Source organism: Neoarius graeffei, chromosome 10, assembly GCF_027579695.1.
Source record: "Neoarius graeffei isolate fNeoGra1 chromosome 10, fNeoGra1.pri, whole genome shotgun sequence".
Lineage (NCBI taxonomy): Eukaryota > Metazoa > Chordata > Actinopteri > Siluriformes > Ariidae > Neoarius > Neoarius graeffei.
Window position 1 is genome coordinate 85,094,098 of NC_083578.1, and position 14,706 is coordinate 85,108,803.

Sequence of the window (14,706 nt, forward strand, 5' to 3'; positions counted from 1 at the left end):
GATTGTGTACAAATGGAAGAAATTCAAGACCATTGTTACCCTCCCCAGGAGTGGTCGACCAACAAAGATCACTCCAAGAGCAAGGCGTGTAATAGTCGGTGAGGTCACAAAGGACCCCAGGGTAACTTCTAAGCAACTGAAGGCCTCTCTCACATTGGCTAATGTTCATGAGTCCACCATCAGGAGAACACTGAACAACAATGGTGTGCATGGCAGGGTTGCAAGGAGAAAGCCACTGCTCTCCAAAAAGAACATTGCTGCTCATCTGCAGTTTGCTAAAGATCACGTGGACAAGCCAGAAGGCTATTGGAAAAATGTTCTGTGGACAAATGAGACCAAAATAGAGCTTTTTGGTTTAAATGAGAAGGGTTATGTTTGGAGAAAGGAAAACACTGCATTCCAGCATAAGAACCTTATCCTGTCTGTGAAACATGGTGGTGGTAGTATCACGGTTTGAGCCTGTTTTGCTCCATCTGGGCCAGGACGGCTTGCCATCATTGATGGAACAACGAATTCTGAATTATACCAGCGAATTCTAAAGGAAAATGTCAGGACATCTGTCCATGAACTGAATCTCAAGAGAAGGTGGGTCATGCAGCAAGACAATGACCCTAAGCACACAAGTCGTTCTACCAAAGAATGGTTAAAGAAGAATAAAGTTAATGTTTTGGAATGGCCAAGTCAAAGTCCTGACCTTAATTCAATGGAAATGTTGTGGAAGGACCTGAAGCGAGCAGTTCATGTGAGGAAACCCACCAACATCCCAGAGTTGAAGCTGTTCTGTACGGAGGAACAGGCTAAAATTCCTCCAAGCCGGTGTGCAGGACTGATAAACAGTTACCGGAAATGTTTAGTTGCAGTTATTGCTGCACAAGGGGGTCACACGAGATACTGAAAGCAAAGGTTCACATACTTTTGCCACTCACAGATGTGTAACGTTGGATCATTTTCCTCAATAAATAAATGACCAAGTATAATATTTTGTCTCATTTGTTTAACTGGGTTCTCTTTATCTACTTTTAGGACTTGTGTGAAAATCTGATGTTGTTTTAGGTCATATTGCAGAAATATAGGAAATTCTAAAGGGTTCACAAACTTTCAAGCACCACTGTACATTTTCTGTCAATGCATCATTGTATTATTAGTGTGCTTGCTCAAGCACACAGCAGCCGAAGGCAAGCACACTATTGTTCTTCTTAAGTTTACTTATTCTGCCTTATTCCAACACGTGTTTTGGATCCACTACTCCTCCTAGGGCGTTCGAGATAGATACACCGTTCCAACTCTGAGACGTCTGGCCCGAAGTGGTGTAGTGTGCTTGTATATTTGGATCAACGCGCCCGTTCTCTTGTTCTTGTTGTTTTTCTTTTGTTTTTTTCCCATAGAGAATGAATAGGGCTCATGAATCGAATCGTCCTACTCGGACACGCTCCATCGCAGATGCACCAAACCTCATGTGATACTTCAGGTCAACTCCCCCGACACATACATGCAATCGGTTCTGACCCGCACTCATATTTTTCCTTTCTTTTTGCTCATCCCTTTTTCCTCCATAGGCTTGCATTGATTTTTGGCCCCATTGAAAATGAATGGTGTTTCAGGAGAAAAACTTTCACACTCCATCAATTTTTTTAACCAAGTGACCAAACTTCAAGAAACTTCACTTGATGCCTCAGGCCAAGTCCCCGCACAGATCCATCCCCTCATCTGAGACGTGCACTCATCTTTTCCTTGGTTTTCACGCATCTCTTTTTACCTCCATAGGCTTCCATTGATTTTTGGCCCCATTCAAATGAATGGCGTTTTGCTCAGTAACACTTCACCACACATCCACCAAACTTCATACAGGCACCTCAGGCCAAATCACCCATCACACACATGATATTGGTTCTGACCTGCACTCGTCTTTGTCTTGCCTTTCATCCGTCCATTTTTTTCTCCATTTTGCCACCAATCAATGGAAGCTTGACTGAGTCATTCCTCCCTTCACCCATAGGTAATGTGACCAGACGTCCCGGTTTGACCGGGACAGTCCCAATTTTGAGTTGCGTGTCCCCAGTCCCGACAAAGGTCAGTCGGGACACTGAAATGTCCCGGTTTACACCAAACACTAACAAACTGTCCTGGTTACAGCAATCATATATAGCCAACGAGATGTCAATAAAGCTTCTAGCAATTCAGCATCAATGAGCGTGTGTGCACAGTCAACCTTACAATGTATTTATTTGTACAATGTTGCAATATAGAGGCCGCGTTATAAGGTTTTTTTCGCTAGCGACTGTCAACTACCACACGACAATGCCGAACGGATGAGTGCTGGGCGGAGATGTTCGCGCACTTCAAGAGTAGGGAGATTCCTTACAGCAATGTCAGCCAGCTTTGCCAGTTTGCCATGTGCCTACCTGGCACCAATGTTCCAGTTGAGCGAATATTTTCACTCATGAGCAACACCTGGACTGATGAGAGGAATTGCATGACCGTGCCTACTTTCGAAGCCTTGCTTATTACCCGGGCCAATTTCGACGATACTTGCTCACAGTTTCACAGCAGACTCTCGGGCAATAAAGCGCTACTGGAGCAAATTCACTCATCATGTAAATATCTCATCTCATTATCTCTAGCCGCTTTATCCTGTTCTACAGGGTCGCAGGCAAGCTGGAGCCTATCCCAGCTGACTACGGGCGAAAGGCGGGGTACACCCTGGACAAGTCGCCAGGTCATCACAGGGCTGACACATAGACACAGACAACCATTCACACTCACATTCACACCTACGGTCAATTTAGAGTCACCAGTTAACCTAACCTGCATGTCTTTGGACTGTGGGGGAAACCGGAGCACCCGGAGGAAACCCACGCGGACACGGGGAGAACATGCAAACTCCGCACAGAAAGGCCCTCGCCGGCCACGGGGCTCGAACCCGGACCTTCTTGCTGTGAGGCGACAGCGCTAACCACTACACCACCGTGCCGCCCTCATGTAAATATATGCCATAATATATTTATCGGGGCGGCACGGTGGTGTAGTGGTTAGCACGGTCGCCTCACAGCTTGAAGGTTCCGGGTTTGAACCCAGCGGCCGGTGAGGGCCTTTCTGTGCGGAGTTTGCATGTTCTCCCCGTGTCCGCGTGGGTTTCCTCCGGGTGCTCTGGTTTCCCCACAGTCCAAAGACATGTAGTTAGGTTGACGTGGGGCGGCCTTGGGCTGAGGTGCCCTTGAGCAAGGTACCTAACCCCAACTGCTCCCCGGGCGCTCTGGTGTGGCTGCCCACTGCTCTGAGTGTGTGTGTGTGTGTGTGTGTGTGTTCATTGCTTCAGATGGGTTAAACGCAGAGGATGAATTTCACTGTGCTTGAAGTGTGCATGTGACGAATAAAGGTTTCTTCTATAAAATGGCATCTTCTTTAGGGAGGGTGGGTTGGGCGGCTGTGTTTCTGAAGCATTTTTTGTTGTCTTTCATCTGTCTTTAATCTGTATCACAGATTGTCTTGACTTGTTTGATGCTGTTGTCAACTCAGGGTTCACGTTTTCAAACTAGTTAATAGCCTACACTGGTTAAGATTAAACAGAGGCATTTTGGGTAAAGGTTCGGAGGTGACAATGATTAGGCTCATGTGCTCATTCCTGTTACAATGCATAGCCTATTGTTTAAAAAAAAAGTTCATCACATAAAATGTTGATGTTAATATGCAAGCAATGCATTTTCTTGGCGTTTTCACAAAGGTGAAATAAATCATTTGAAATTTAGGCTATTGGCCTATTCCCTGTCACCACATCTGTTGTCTGATTTTCTTACTTTAACTGAATTGTGATAGAAGTACATGTAGATAACAAGAAAATACTTGATTATTCTCTGAAATGTTGATAAAAGTAAGCTTCTACAAAATGATAAAAGCACCTGTCTGAGCCATGGTTTGAGCCGGCGCATGTTTACATCAAAACGCGTGTGCGTGCACGAGTATCACGGTCACGCGCAGTGTCCCAGTTTTAGACTCGGGAAATCTGGTCACCCTACCCATAGGTGATGATGCATTTGGCAAGGATCTGCTCATTTGAGACTTTGACAGCAAATCAACTTCAACTCAATGGCCACTTTATTAGGCATACTTACACGCACACATGATAGCAATTAGCATATAAGCATTCACGTGTTTCCATGCTAGCTGTTAGCATGTTACCCATTACGATACCATGCCTGCTGTTAGCTCGCGAGTTGTTAGCATGTTCACTATTAGCATGTTATCATGAGAGCTGTTAACATGTTAGGATTAGCATGGTAGCATGCAGAGTTCGCATGTTTGCTGTTAGCGAGTTCGCCTGAGCATGTTAGCATGCTAACTGTTAGCATGTTAGCTGTTAGCATGTCACCCTCAGCATGTTAGCATGCTAAAAGTTAACATACTAGCCATTTGCATGTTAGCCTGTTAGCTGTTAGCATGATAGCTGTCAGCATATTAGCCTTAGTGTTAGAATTTTAACAAATAGCATGTTAATCATTAGCATGTTAGAATGCTAGCTGTTAGCATGTTATCTATTAGCATGTTATCTATTAGCATGTTAGCATTAACATGTTAACATGCTAGCTTTTAGCATGTTAGTATGCTGTTAGCATGTTAGTATGCTAACCGTTAGCATGTTAGTATGCTAACTGTTAGCATGCTAGTTGTTAGCATGTTGGCATTAGCATGTTGGCATGCTAGCTTTTAGCATGCTAGCATAATAGCTGTTCTGCTACAGCTCAGCAAGCACACTTTGCATTTTCTCTGCGGAAATGCAGTCTAGTTGCCACAATGCTTACAAAACCTAACGCCGTTAACAAATAAAGAAATGTGAATTCACAAAATAAACGCATGCTGTGCCATCATGGTGGTTTAACGTTAAGCTAGCTTAGGGTTGCCAACCATCCCGATTTGCCCGGGACGTCCCGAATTTTAGGTGAATTTAATTTGTCCCGCGAGGAACAGCTCCCGTCCTGTATTTCAATCGCAGTCGCAGTTTTTGATGAAATATGGATGAAATATTTTGTCCAATAGTAGCAGACTGGTGATTGATGACACATTCTGAACAGGGATCTTTGATAGGTTACTGTGATAAGGCGCCAGAACTCACGCAAACGTTGCTGTGGGAGACGGTTGTTGAGTTCAGTTCAGTCAGTGGTTCTCTGCTCGTGAACAAGTCAGTGAAAATGGATGAACCTGCTAAGAAAAAGAGGCTTTGCAGCTACAACAAGGAATGGGAAGCAAAAAGGTCGTAGGTTAAAGCCACCACAGACGCTAGGAGAGCATTTTGTACATTATGCCGCCGAGAGATATCTATTGGCCATGGTGGCGAGCACGACTTATCCCGCCATGAAGACACAGACTCGCACAAAAGGGCTGTGCTATCGAAAGGAGCTAGCAACATCAGTACATTCTTCGCCGCATCTACTTCTGAAATCGACAAAATTTCTGCAAGCGAGGTAGCCTATGTGTATCACACCATCAAACACGGCCATAGCTATAACAGCGTGGACTGTACAGTGAAATTAAATGGGACCTTATTTCAAGACTCGAGTGTTGCTAAGAAGATGCAATTGGGAAGGAAATATCCCTGGAAGGTGTAGGCCTTACTGGTGAGTCTTCATTTGAATTTGTCTATATATCTTATTTATGCAACCCACACACTTGGGGTGGCAGTATTTCTCAATCTAAATATAATTTTAATTTGTCTATGTTGTATCTTGTTTATGCAACCCACACACATATAACTTCATGGGGTGGCAGTATTTCTCAATCTAAATATCATTTTAATTTGTCTATGTACCTTGTTTATGCAACACACACACACACACACACATTCATGGGGTGGCAGTATTTCTCAAGCTAAATATCATTTTAATTTGTCTATGTACCTTGTTTATGCAACACACACACACACACACATTCATGGGGTGGCAGTATTTCTCAAGCTAAATATCATTTGGGTTTTTTTTGTTTTTTTTTTCTTATTTACTGCAGGATAAGAGGATGTCCATGCCACTGTTCTGTAAATAGTTTGGGCTGTGCAGAAGGATGAGGAGATGCTGGAATCTGGAATAGCCATGGAAGAAGTAACTGGTGAGCCTTCATTTGAATGTCCATATAAACATCTTATTACACACACAAGTTCATGGGATGGCAGTAGGCTATTTCTCAATCTAAATATCCTTTCTTTCTCTTATTTATTGCAGGATAAGAGGAGGCCCATGCCATACTGAAAAGATGCAGACCAACAACATATTCTCTTAAGTTTTAATAAATAGTTTAAAAAACTTGCATACATTTCTGTCTTTGCTTTTCCTTCAAGATATGCCCCTCAAATAGAATAACTATGACAATGGTTGGTTTAGGCCTAAAGCTTTTCAGAGTTTGAGAAATTTGAGAGACACTTGTACGCCTAATGATTGTTTTGACTATTACTTAAACACAATAGAGTTTTGCTCGTGCAGTATTAATTTACCAAAATTATACTGAAATTAGTAGGATTGTGGTCTGGATAAGGAAACGTTATGATTTCCATCGTGGGGCAGTGCGGATAGGCCTGGGGAAAAAAGTCCTGCATTTGGGTTGAAAGTGTCCCTCTTTTGGGGTTCAGGGAGTTGGCAACCCTAAGCTAGCTAGTCAGTGAAACTCCACCTGACATGCTAGCAAACTCTTTTCAAACTCGAAATCCTATTGGGTAGATGATGCTACTAGAAAAGAAAGATTTCTACATTTTGTTTATTTGGCAAGAATATGCTAAAACATTTATCTGAAATCCTTTCAGAAATTTTAATGTTATTCATGTTAGCATAACTCTGTTTTTACATGCTAATTAGCAGTGTCCAAGTTAACTAGCTATGTGTAAACGTTAGCCGTGGACAAGGCTACGGCAACTAGGCGAGCAAATCCATAGAAAGTCATTTGACTAACCAGACTGCATAGCTATTGCAACGTTATCGCTAGCTCTAAAAGCACAGACAACTTCATTGCAAGCTTTCTCTTGGAATAAAACGTTTATATACCTCAATATGCTTCCGCAGGTTGGACCGTGAGTTTTTGTAGGCCGTGATGTGGTTCGTTTTCGGCAAATGTTTAAAACGAAACGAATCTTTATTCCTTTCAGAAAACTGAAACATGGGTTCTCCAGAAGAACCTCCTCCTTCCATTCTGCCATCAACTGATCGTGTTCAAATAACGCTGCTGAGAAATCACTGAACTTGATTTTATCCAGTCTATGGACGTGACGTGACCCTAGTGATTATTGACAGGCTGTCTCAGTGTCACCTGCGAAAAAACCAATCACATTTTAGAAAAGAAAAGAAAAAAAAATCCACTTTCAAAGCTGCTTCATAGTAATGAGTAACGAGGACCTTGACAGAAATGTAGTGGAGTGAAAAGTACGATATTTGTCTTTCAAATGTAGTGAAGTTATAAGTGAAGTCATAAGCTTCCAAAAAAAAAAAAATTCTCAAGTAAAGTTCAGATACTCAAAAAGTGTACTTCGTTACTGTCCACCTCTGCTAACTAAGAAGATGAATGACAGGCTACGTAGATGGTACTTATACTAGAATGCTCAGGGTTATACTTGGAGAATCATGAAAAGAGCACATGACCAACAAAGAACTCTATGGCAAACTGAGAAGACTGACTGAATCATTACGAATTAGAAGACTGCAGTTCATTGGACACTGTTGGAGAAGAAAAGAAGAGGTGATGAGCAAAGTGCTCATGTGGGAGCCAAAACACGGCAAACAGAAGACAGGAAGACCATCTTTAACATATGTGGATCAGTTGAGAAGTGATACTGGATTGAGGAGCGAGGAACTGATGAAGATCATGGAAGGAAGTACTAGATGGTGTTCGAGTGCGCTCGAAATAAGTCAGGTCAAGTCTTTGGCCACAGTCATCAAAGGTACGTTTGGAAAAATGAAGAAGCAACATTTAAGGAAATCTTAATTCATGATCTTGCCGACTATTAAGCATAGTGGTAGAGCTATTACGCTTTGGGTTTGTGTGGCCACCAGAGGTACAGGAAACTGCACAGGTAGATGGAGGAGCAACATACGCGACTGCTTATGGAGAGAAACAGACCTGCCGTCATGGACATCATGAAAACCTTTGGTCATGACATCATAAACATGACATCATCAATATTGAAGGTAAACTATGATGGTGACTCATGATGACATATAAAGGGTAAAAGTTAAATAGTTCACATTTTTAATGGTTTAATAAAGCAAATGTTTTCCATTCCTTCCTTCCCTTCTCATTCTTTCCCTCCTTTTCTATTTCTCTCTTTCTTCTTTTCCATCCTGGAGGATGCTGATGCTGCTCTTGTCATCTATTTTCCTTCTCCGTCTTTCCTGTAACAGGAAGATTTATTCGTCACTGCGCCAGTGCTGTCTCTCAAATCCTCTCTCGGAGTAAAAAAGCATCATGCGCTCTTTCTGTTTCTCTCACCCTCCCTGCATCCGTCCCTCCCTCCCTCCCTCCCTCCCTCATCATCCTCATCACCCCTCCCTCAGGACGTGTAGAAGAAACATCGTTTGCTATTGGTGTTGGCCTGCTGTTAATGTCGTGCATCATTGCCACCATAACCCAACAGGGAGGCAGAGGGAATCTCTTTTTTTTCTTTCCCTCCCTGTCTCACTCCCTCACTTGTCGATAATGCAGCTCTCAGTAATTGAATTTTGATTTTTTTTTCTTTCTGCTGAAGGACAGGGTTTTGCAGACGACCAACCTGAGAAGAAGAGAGGTGATCTCCATCATCCCATGCTCTTATTTCGTTCTCATCTGCTCATTTGTTTTAGCATGCACATCCTAGATGTTTTTTTATCCTTTCTGTGAACATCATCATCATCATCATCATCGCTCTTGTCTTCTTGCTGCCTGAAAACATCCTCAGGATGTCATTAAGCTCCTGCCGGTTTGCTATTTTCACTGCATTTTTTTTTGTTGTTTTGAAGCTGTTATGACACGAATCTCTGAGAGCTCCTGCTCCTCAGGCCATGTGCTGAGCTTTCAGACGTCACAGCTCAGCAAAGAACAGCTGAGTAATACGTTTAATATCAGTACTGCAGCTTTTGTATTACAGCATATCTTCAGGGGTGAGAAAAAAAAAGAAGTGCATGAATAATCTACTTGATTCTACGCCCTGTTTGAACCCTGACCTGAACTATGACTGAAATGCTGTTAAAGGTGCTGTTAGTAATTTTTAAAAGTGGTCCTACAAGTGTAATTATTATACTATTTTAAAGACATTTTAAAAAGAAATTGAGAGAACATTGCCTATCTGCAGTCAGTCTCTCTGTTTTGTTTCATTTCAAGCTACCTTTTAAAATTTTCTGGCCCAGAAATGAGCTCCGCCTCCTCTTCAGCTCTGCTGATACTTTTTTTTAAAATGCCAATAAGTATATTGAATACAGGCTAAAAAGTAATTTTTTTACAAACTCCAAGCAAAAAAACCATGCTATTTTGTCACATTGTATCCAAACATGAAACCATTAAATTCTCATGTTTGAGTTCTAAGCTTATTTTTAATTATTATTATTTTTTAGACACTTGACTAATCAGTTAAAGGCAGGTCATAGTTAAAATGCTTTTGTTTTAAAATAGAGTGCTTGTAGTTCAAGTCAAGTCGGCTTTATTGTCATTCCTCTTTTCACAGGTGAAATGTTAAGAAAGAACTCTTGCTCAAGCATTATTTTCTATTATTATATGGCACGAGCTACTTCTGGTAAAATCGTGCACTCTGATTGGTTCCTTGGCAGGCAGAATGCCCGTAGGCGATTATGGACTTTCTTTCCAAGGCGCTGGCTTTCAATGTTGCAAAAAACAAACCAAAACAAAACGACAAAAAAAAGATGAATTGGAAATCAAAACAGAATAAAAAACACAAAAGACAAACAAGTCACACCGATTTATTCAAGAAATGAGCAACGAAGTGTGTTCAGAAACCGCTAACCGCTAACAGAAATTCAGTTTCGAAACTGCTAGCTGTTTATTCTGCACATGTGACTCAAATACATTACAAATATGACATCTCTTATCAAAAAGAAGTATACTTTAAGTTCATTTTATTAAGTATACTTAAGTAAAGTTACAGTATATTTCCTTAAGTATATTTTTGTGTACCAAGTATACTGATATCAATGTACTTACAGTATACTTGTAAGTAAACTAATCTAATACTTCTTGGGACTAAATTGGCTGACTTTTAGTTTATAAAAAGTATACTTTAAGTCTAAGAGAAGTAAACTTTGAGTATACAACTAGTATTTTTTATTTTGCACTGCAAGTAAACCACAAGTAAACTTATATACTAATAGTTTACTAGTTCTATACTTGTAGTCCCCTCTTTAGTTTACTAAAGTATACTTCATAGTGTACTGGAAAAATACTATTGGTTTACTCGTTACACACTTCTAGTCCACTTTTTAGTTTACTAAAGTATACTTTATAGCATATTGGAAATATACTATTAGTTACTGGTTATATACATTTAGTCCACTTTTTAGTTTTGAAGTTTACTGCAATTACCCTTCTAGGTATACTATTAGTTTTCTAGCCCGAACCCTTACCTCATGCACACTACCAGTAGACAACTTAAGTGTTTTGTACCTTAAGTTGTACAAGGTAAGAATTCACAAAATAACAACAGATAATACTCAGGATTAAGAACATATTCATTTTCTTTAAAAATCAAAAATTAAAGCAACATTGTATTAAATGGCAAAGTATAAAAACATGGCAGTGACAACTGAAATTGACATCCAAGCTCTAAAGAAAAAGAAATAAAAATAAAAAAAATTTAATTATCCCACTCAGGAGAAAAAAAAAAAAAAAACAACTTCATATGGAACCGCAGAAATAACTAAGTGTCAACAATGCTGAAGCACAACTACAGAGCAAGTACGCTTAAAAATAAGGCACAAATATTTTAATACTTTATTACACTTTTGTTAAGTGTATCTTGATCAAAAGTTTAAGTATAAGCTTAATATACTTAGACTTTTCTATATACTTTTCAGTATAAGCTAAGTACACTTATGTATAACTTTATTAAGTATATCTTTGATAAGTAAATAAAAAGTAAACTGAAAGCATACTCTCTTATTTTTAGTTTAAAAGAAGTCTACTAGAAGCACACTTGAATAAACTTCTTTTCTGTAAGGGCTGACTGAAAGCAGCGTCACGCCTCATTATAACGACCGTCGATTTTAATCTTAGAAATAAAAAAAGCCATATAATAAACTCCTTATTAACCTCGCTTGCTCGTTCTTTACAGGAAAACATCAGACCGAGGTCTTTTTGTACAGCTCGGTCCGTACTGTAAAGACCTCAGTCTGATATTTTCCCGTAAAAACCTCACGCTCGGTTAATAAGTAGTTATTATAGCGTGTTAACAATTTCAGTCGTGGTTTAGATTGTTGTACTGACCTACAAAAATAATGTGTCATAACATCTTGTGAAGTTGAAGCTCCTGTACGAGTTCACTACACCTTTTTCCCCCCATGGTCTATTTTTTGTTTATCCAGTAACACATTTTCTCATCTCTCTTTTTTTTGACACTACATTGTGACACTTTAAAGGTTCTGTGATGGAAAGTTACTGAAACTGAGATAAGAGAATCAAAACAATGGCTCTTTACACTGACTTTTTGCAAGTTAAGTGTCTTAGACTGTCCCAATTGTCCTTCCAACAGAATTCATTTCCAGCACAAATCCAAACTTGAATAATGTAGTCAGTCAATGAATTATTTGGTGCACTGGAACTGAATTTTGAGAAATTTGTTTATCTCTAGGGGCATGGTTGTTGATCACTAAATCACATGATCATTTATAAGCGTATACTCAGTGTATTGCTTGCAAGAATCAGAATTTAATTAAAAGGACTGTATATTGTATTTACAGTGGTGCTTGAAAGTTTGTGAACCCTTTAGAATTTTCTATATTTCTGCATAAATATGACCTAAAACATCATCAGATTTTCACACAAGTCCTAAAAGTAGATAAAGAGAACCCAGTTAAACAAATGAGACAAAAATATTATACTTGGTCATTTATTTATTGAGGAAAATGATCCAATATTACATATCTGTGAGTGGCAAAAGTATGTGAACCCCTAGGATTAGCAGTTAATTTGAAGGTGAAATTACAGTCAGGTGTTTTCAATCAATGGGATGACAATCAGGTGTGCGTGGGCACCCTGTTTTATTTAAAGAACAGGGATCTATCAAAGTCTGATCTTCACAACACGTTTGTGGAAGTGTATCATGGCACGAATAAAGGAGATTTCTGAGGATCTCAGAAAAAGCATTGTTGATGCTCATCAGGCTGGAAAAGGTTACAAAACCATCTCTAAAGAGTTTGGACTCCACCAATCCACAGTCAGACAGATTGTGTACAAATGAAGGAAATTCAAGACCATTGTTACCCTCCCCAGGAGTGGTCGACCAACAAAGATCACTCCAAGAGCAAGGCATGTAATAGTCAGTGAGGTCACAAAGGACCCCAGGGTAACTTCTAAGCAACTGAAGGCCTCTCTCACATTGGCTAATGTTAATGTTCATGAGTCCACCATCAGGAGAACACTGAACAACAATGGTGTGCATGGCAGGGTTGCAAGGAGAAAGCCACTGCTCTCCAAAAAGAACATTGCTGCTCGTCTGCAGTTTGCTAAAGATCACGTGGACAAGCCAGAAGGCTATTGGAAAAATGTTTTGTGGACGAATGAGACCAAAATAGAGCTTTTTGGCTTAAATGAGAAGCGTTATGTTTGGAGAAAGGAAAACACTGCATTCCAGCATAAGAACCTTATCCCATCTGTGAGACATGGTGGTGGTAGTATCATGCTTTGGGCCTGTTTTGCTGCATCTGGGCCAGGATGGCTTTCCATCACTGATGGAACAATGAATTCTGAATTATACCAGCAAATTCTAGAGGAAAATGTCAGGACATCTGTCCATGAACTGAATCTCAAGAGAAGGTGGGTCATGCAGCAAGACAATGACCTTAAGCACACAAGTCGTTCTACCAAGGAATGGTTAAAGAAGAATAAAGTTAATGTTTTGGAATTGCCAAGTCAAAGTCCTGACCTTAATCCAATGGAAATATTGTGGAAGGACCTGAAGCGAGCAGTTCATGTGAGGAAACCCACCAACATCCCAGAGTTGAAGCTGTTCTGTACGGAGGAACGGGCTAAAATTCCTCCAAGCCGGTGTGCAGGACTGATCAACAGTTACCGGAAACGTTTAGTTGCAGTTATTGCTTCACAAGGGGGCCACACCAGATACTGAAAGCAAAGGTTCACATACTTTTGCCACTCACAGATATGTAACATTGGATCATTTTCCTCAATAAATAAATGACCAAGTACAACCCCGATTCCAAAAAAGTTGGGACAAAATACAAATTGTAAATAACAACGGAATGCAATGATGTGGAAGTTTCAAAATTTCATTTTTTATTCAGAATAGAACATAGATGACATATCAAATGTTTAAACTGAGAAAATGTATCATTTAAAGAGAAAAATTAGGTGATTTTAAATTTCATGACAACAACACATCTCAAAAAAGTTGGGACAAGGCCATGTTTACCACTGTGAGACATCCCCTTTTCTCTTTACAACAGTCTGTAAACGTCTGGGGACTGAGGAGACAAGTTGCTCAAGTTTAGGGATAGGAACGTTAAGCCATTCTTATCTAATGTAGGATTCTAGTTGCTCAACTGTCTTAGGTCTTTTTTGTCGTATCTTCCATTTTATGATGCACCAAATGTTTTCTATGGGTGAAAGATCTGGACTGCAGGCTGGCCAGTTCAGTACCCAGACCCTTCTTCTACGCAGCCATGATGCTGTAATCGATGCAGTATGTGGTTTGGCATTGTCATGTTGGAAAATGCAAGGTCTTCCCTGAAAGAGATGTTGTCTGGATGGGAGCATATGTTGCTCTAGAACCTGGATATACCTTTCAGCATTGATGGTGTCTTTCCAGATGTGTAAGCTGCCCATGCCGCATGCACTAATGCAACCCCATACCATCAGAGATGCAGGCTTCTGAACTGAGCGCTGATAACAACTTGGGTCGTCCTTCTCCTCTTTAGTCCGGATGACACGGCGTCCCTGATTTCCATAAAGAACTTCAAATTTTGATTTGTCTGACCACAGAACAGTTTTCCACTTTGCCACAGTCCATTTTAAATGAGCCTTGGCCCAGAGAAGACAACTGTGCTTCTGTATCATGTTTAGATACAGCTTCTTCTTTGAACTATAGAGTTTTAGCTGACAACGGCGGATGGCACGATGAATTGTGTTCACAGATAATGTTCTCTGGAAATATTCCTGAGCCCATTTTGTGATTTCCAATACAGAAGCATGCCTGTATTTGATGCAGTGCCGTCTAAGGGCCCGAAGATCACGGGCACCCAATATGGTTTTCCGGCCTTGACCCTTACACACAGAGATTCTTCCAGATTCTCTGAATCTTTTGATGATATTATGCACTGTAGATGATGATATGTTCAAACTCTTTGCAATTTTACACTGTCAAACTCCTTTCTGATATTGCTCCACTATTTGTCAGCGCAGAATTAGGGGGATTGGTGATCCTCTTCCCATCTTTACTTCTGAGAGCCGCTGCCACTCCAAGATGCACTTTTTATACCCAGTCATGTTAATGACCTATTGCCAATTGACCTAATGAGTTGC

The 14,706-nt window shown here is 40.4% G+C and overlaps 1 long non-coding RNA gene across 1 annotated transcript; it reads left to right on the forward strand.

The window, feature by feature from the left end:
* The first annotated feature begins 5,575 nt into the window (after positions 1–5,575).
* Positions 5,576–6,293, forward strand: LOC132892627 (uncharacterized). Its single transcript, XR_009655472.1, has 3 exons — positions 5,576–5,609; positions 5,995–6,093; positions 6,207–6,293. It is a non-coding gene; the product is annotated as an uncharacterized LOC132892627 (long non-coding RNA).
* The last annotated feature ends 8,413 nt before the right edge of the window (positions 6,294–14,706 follow it).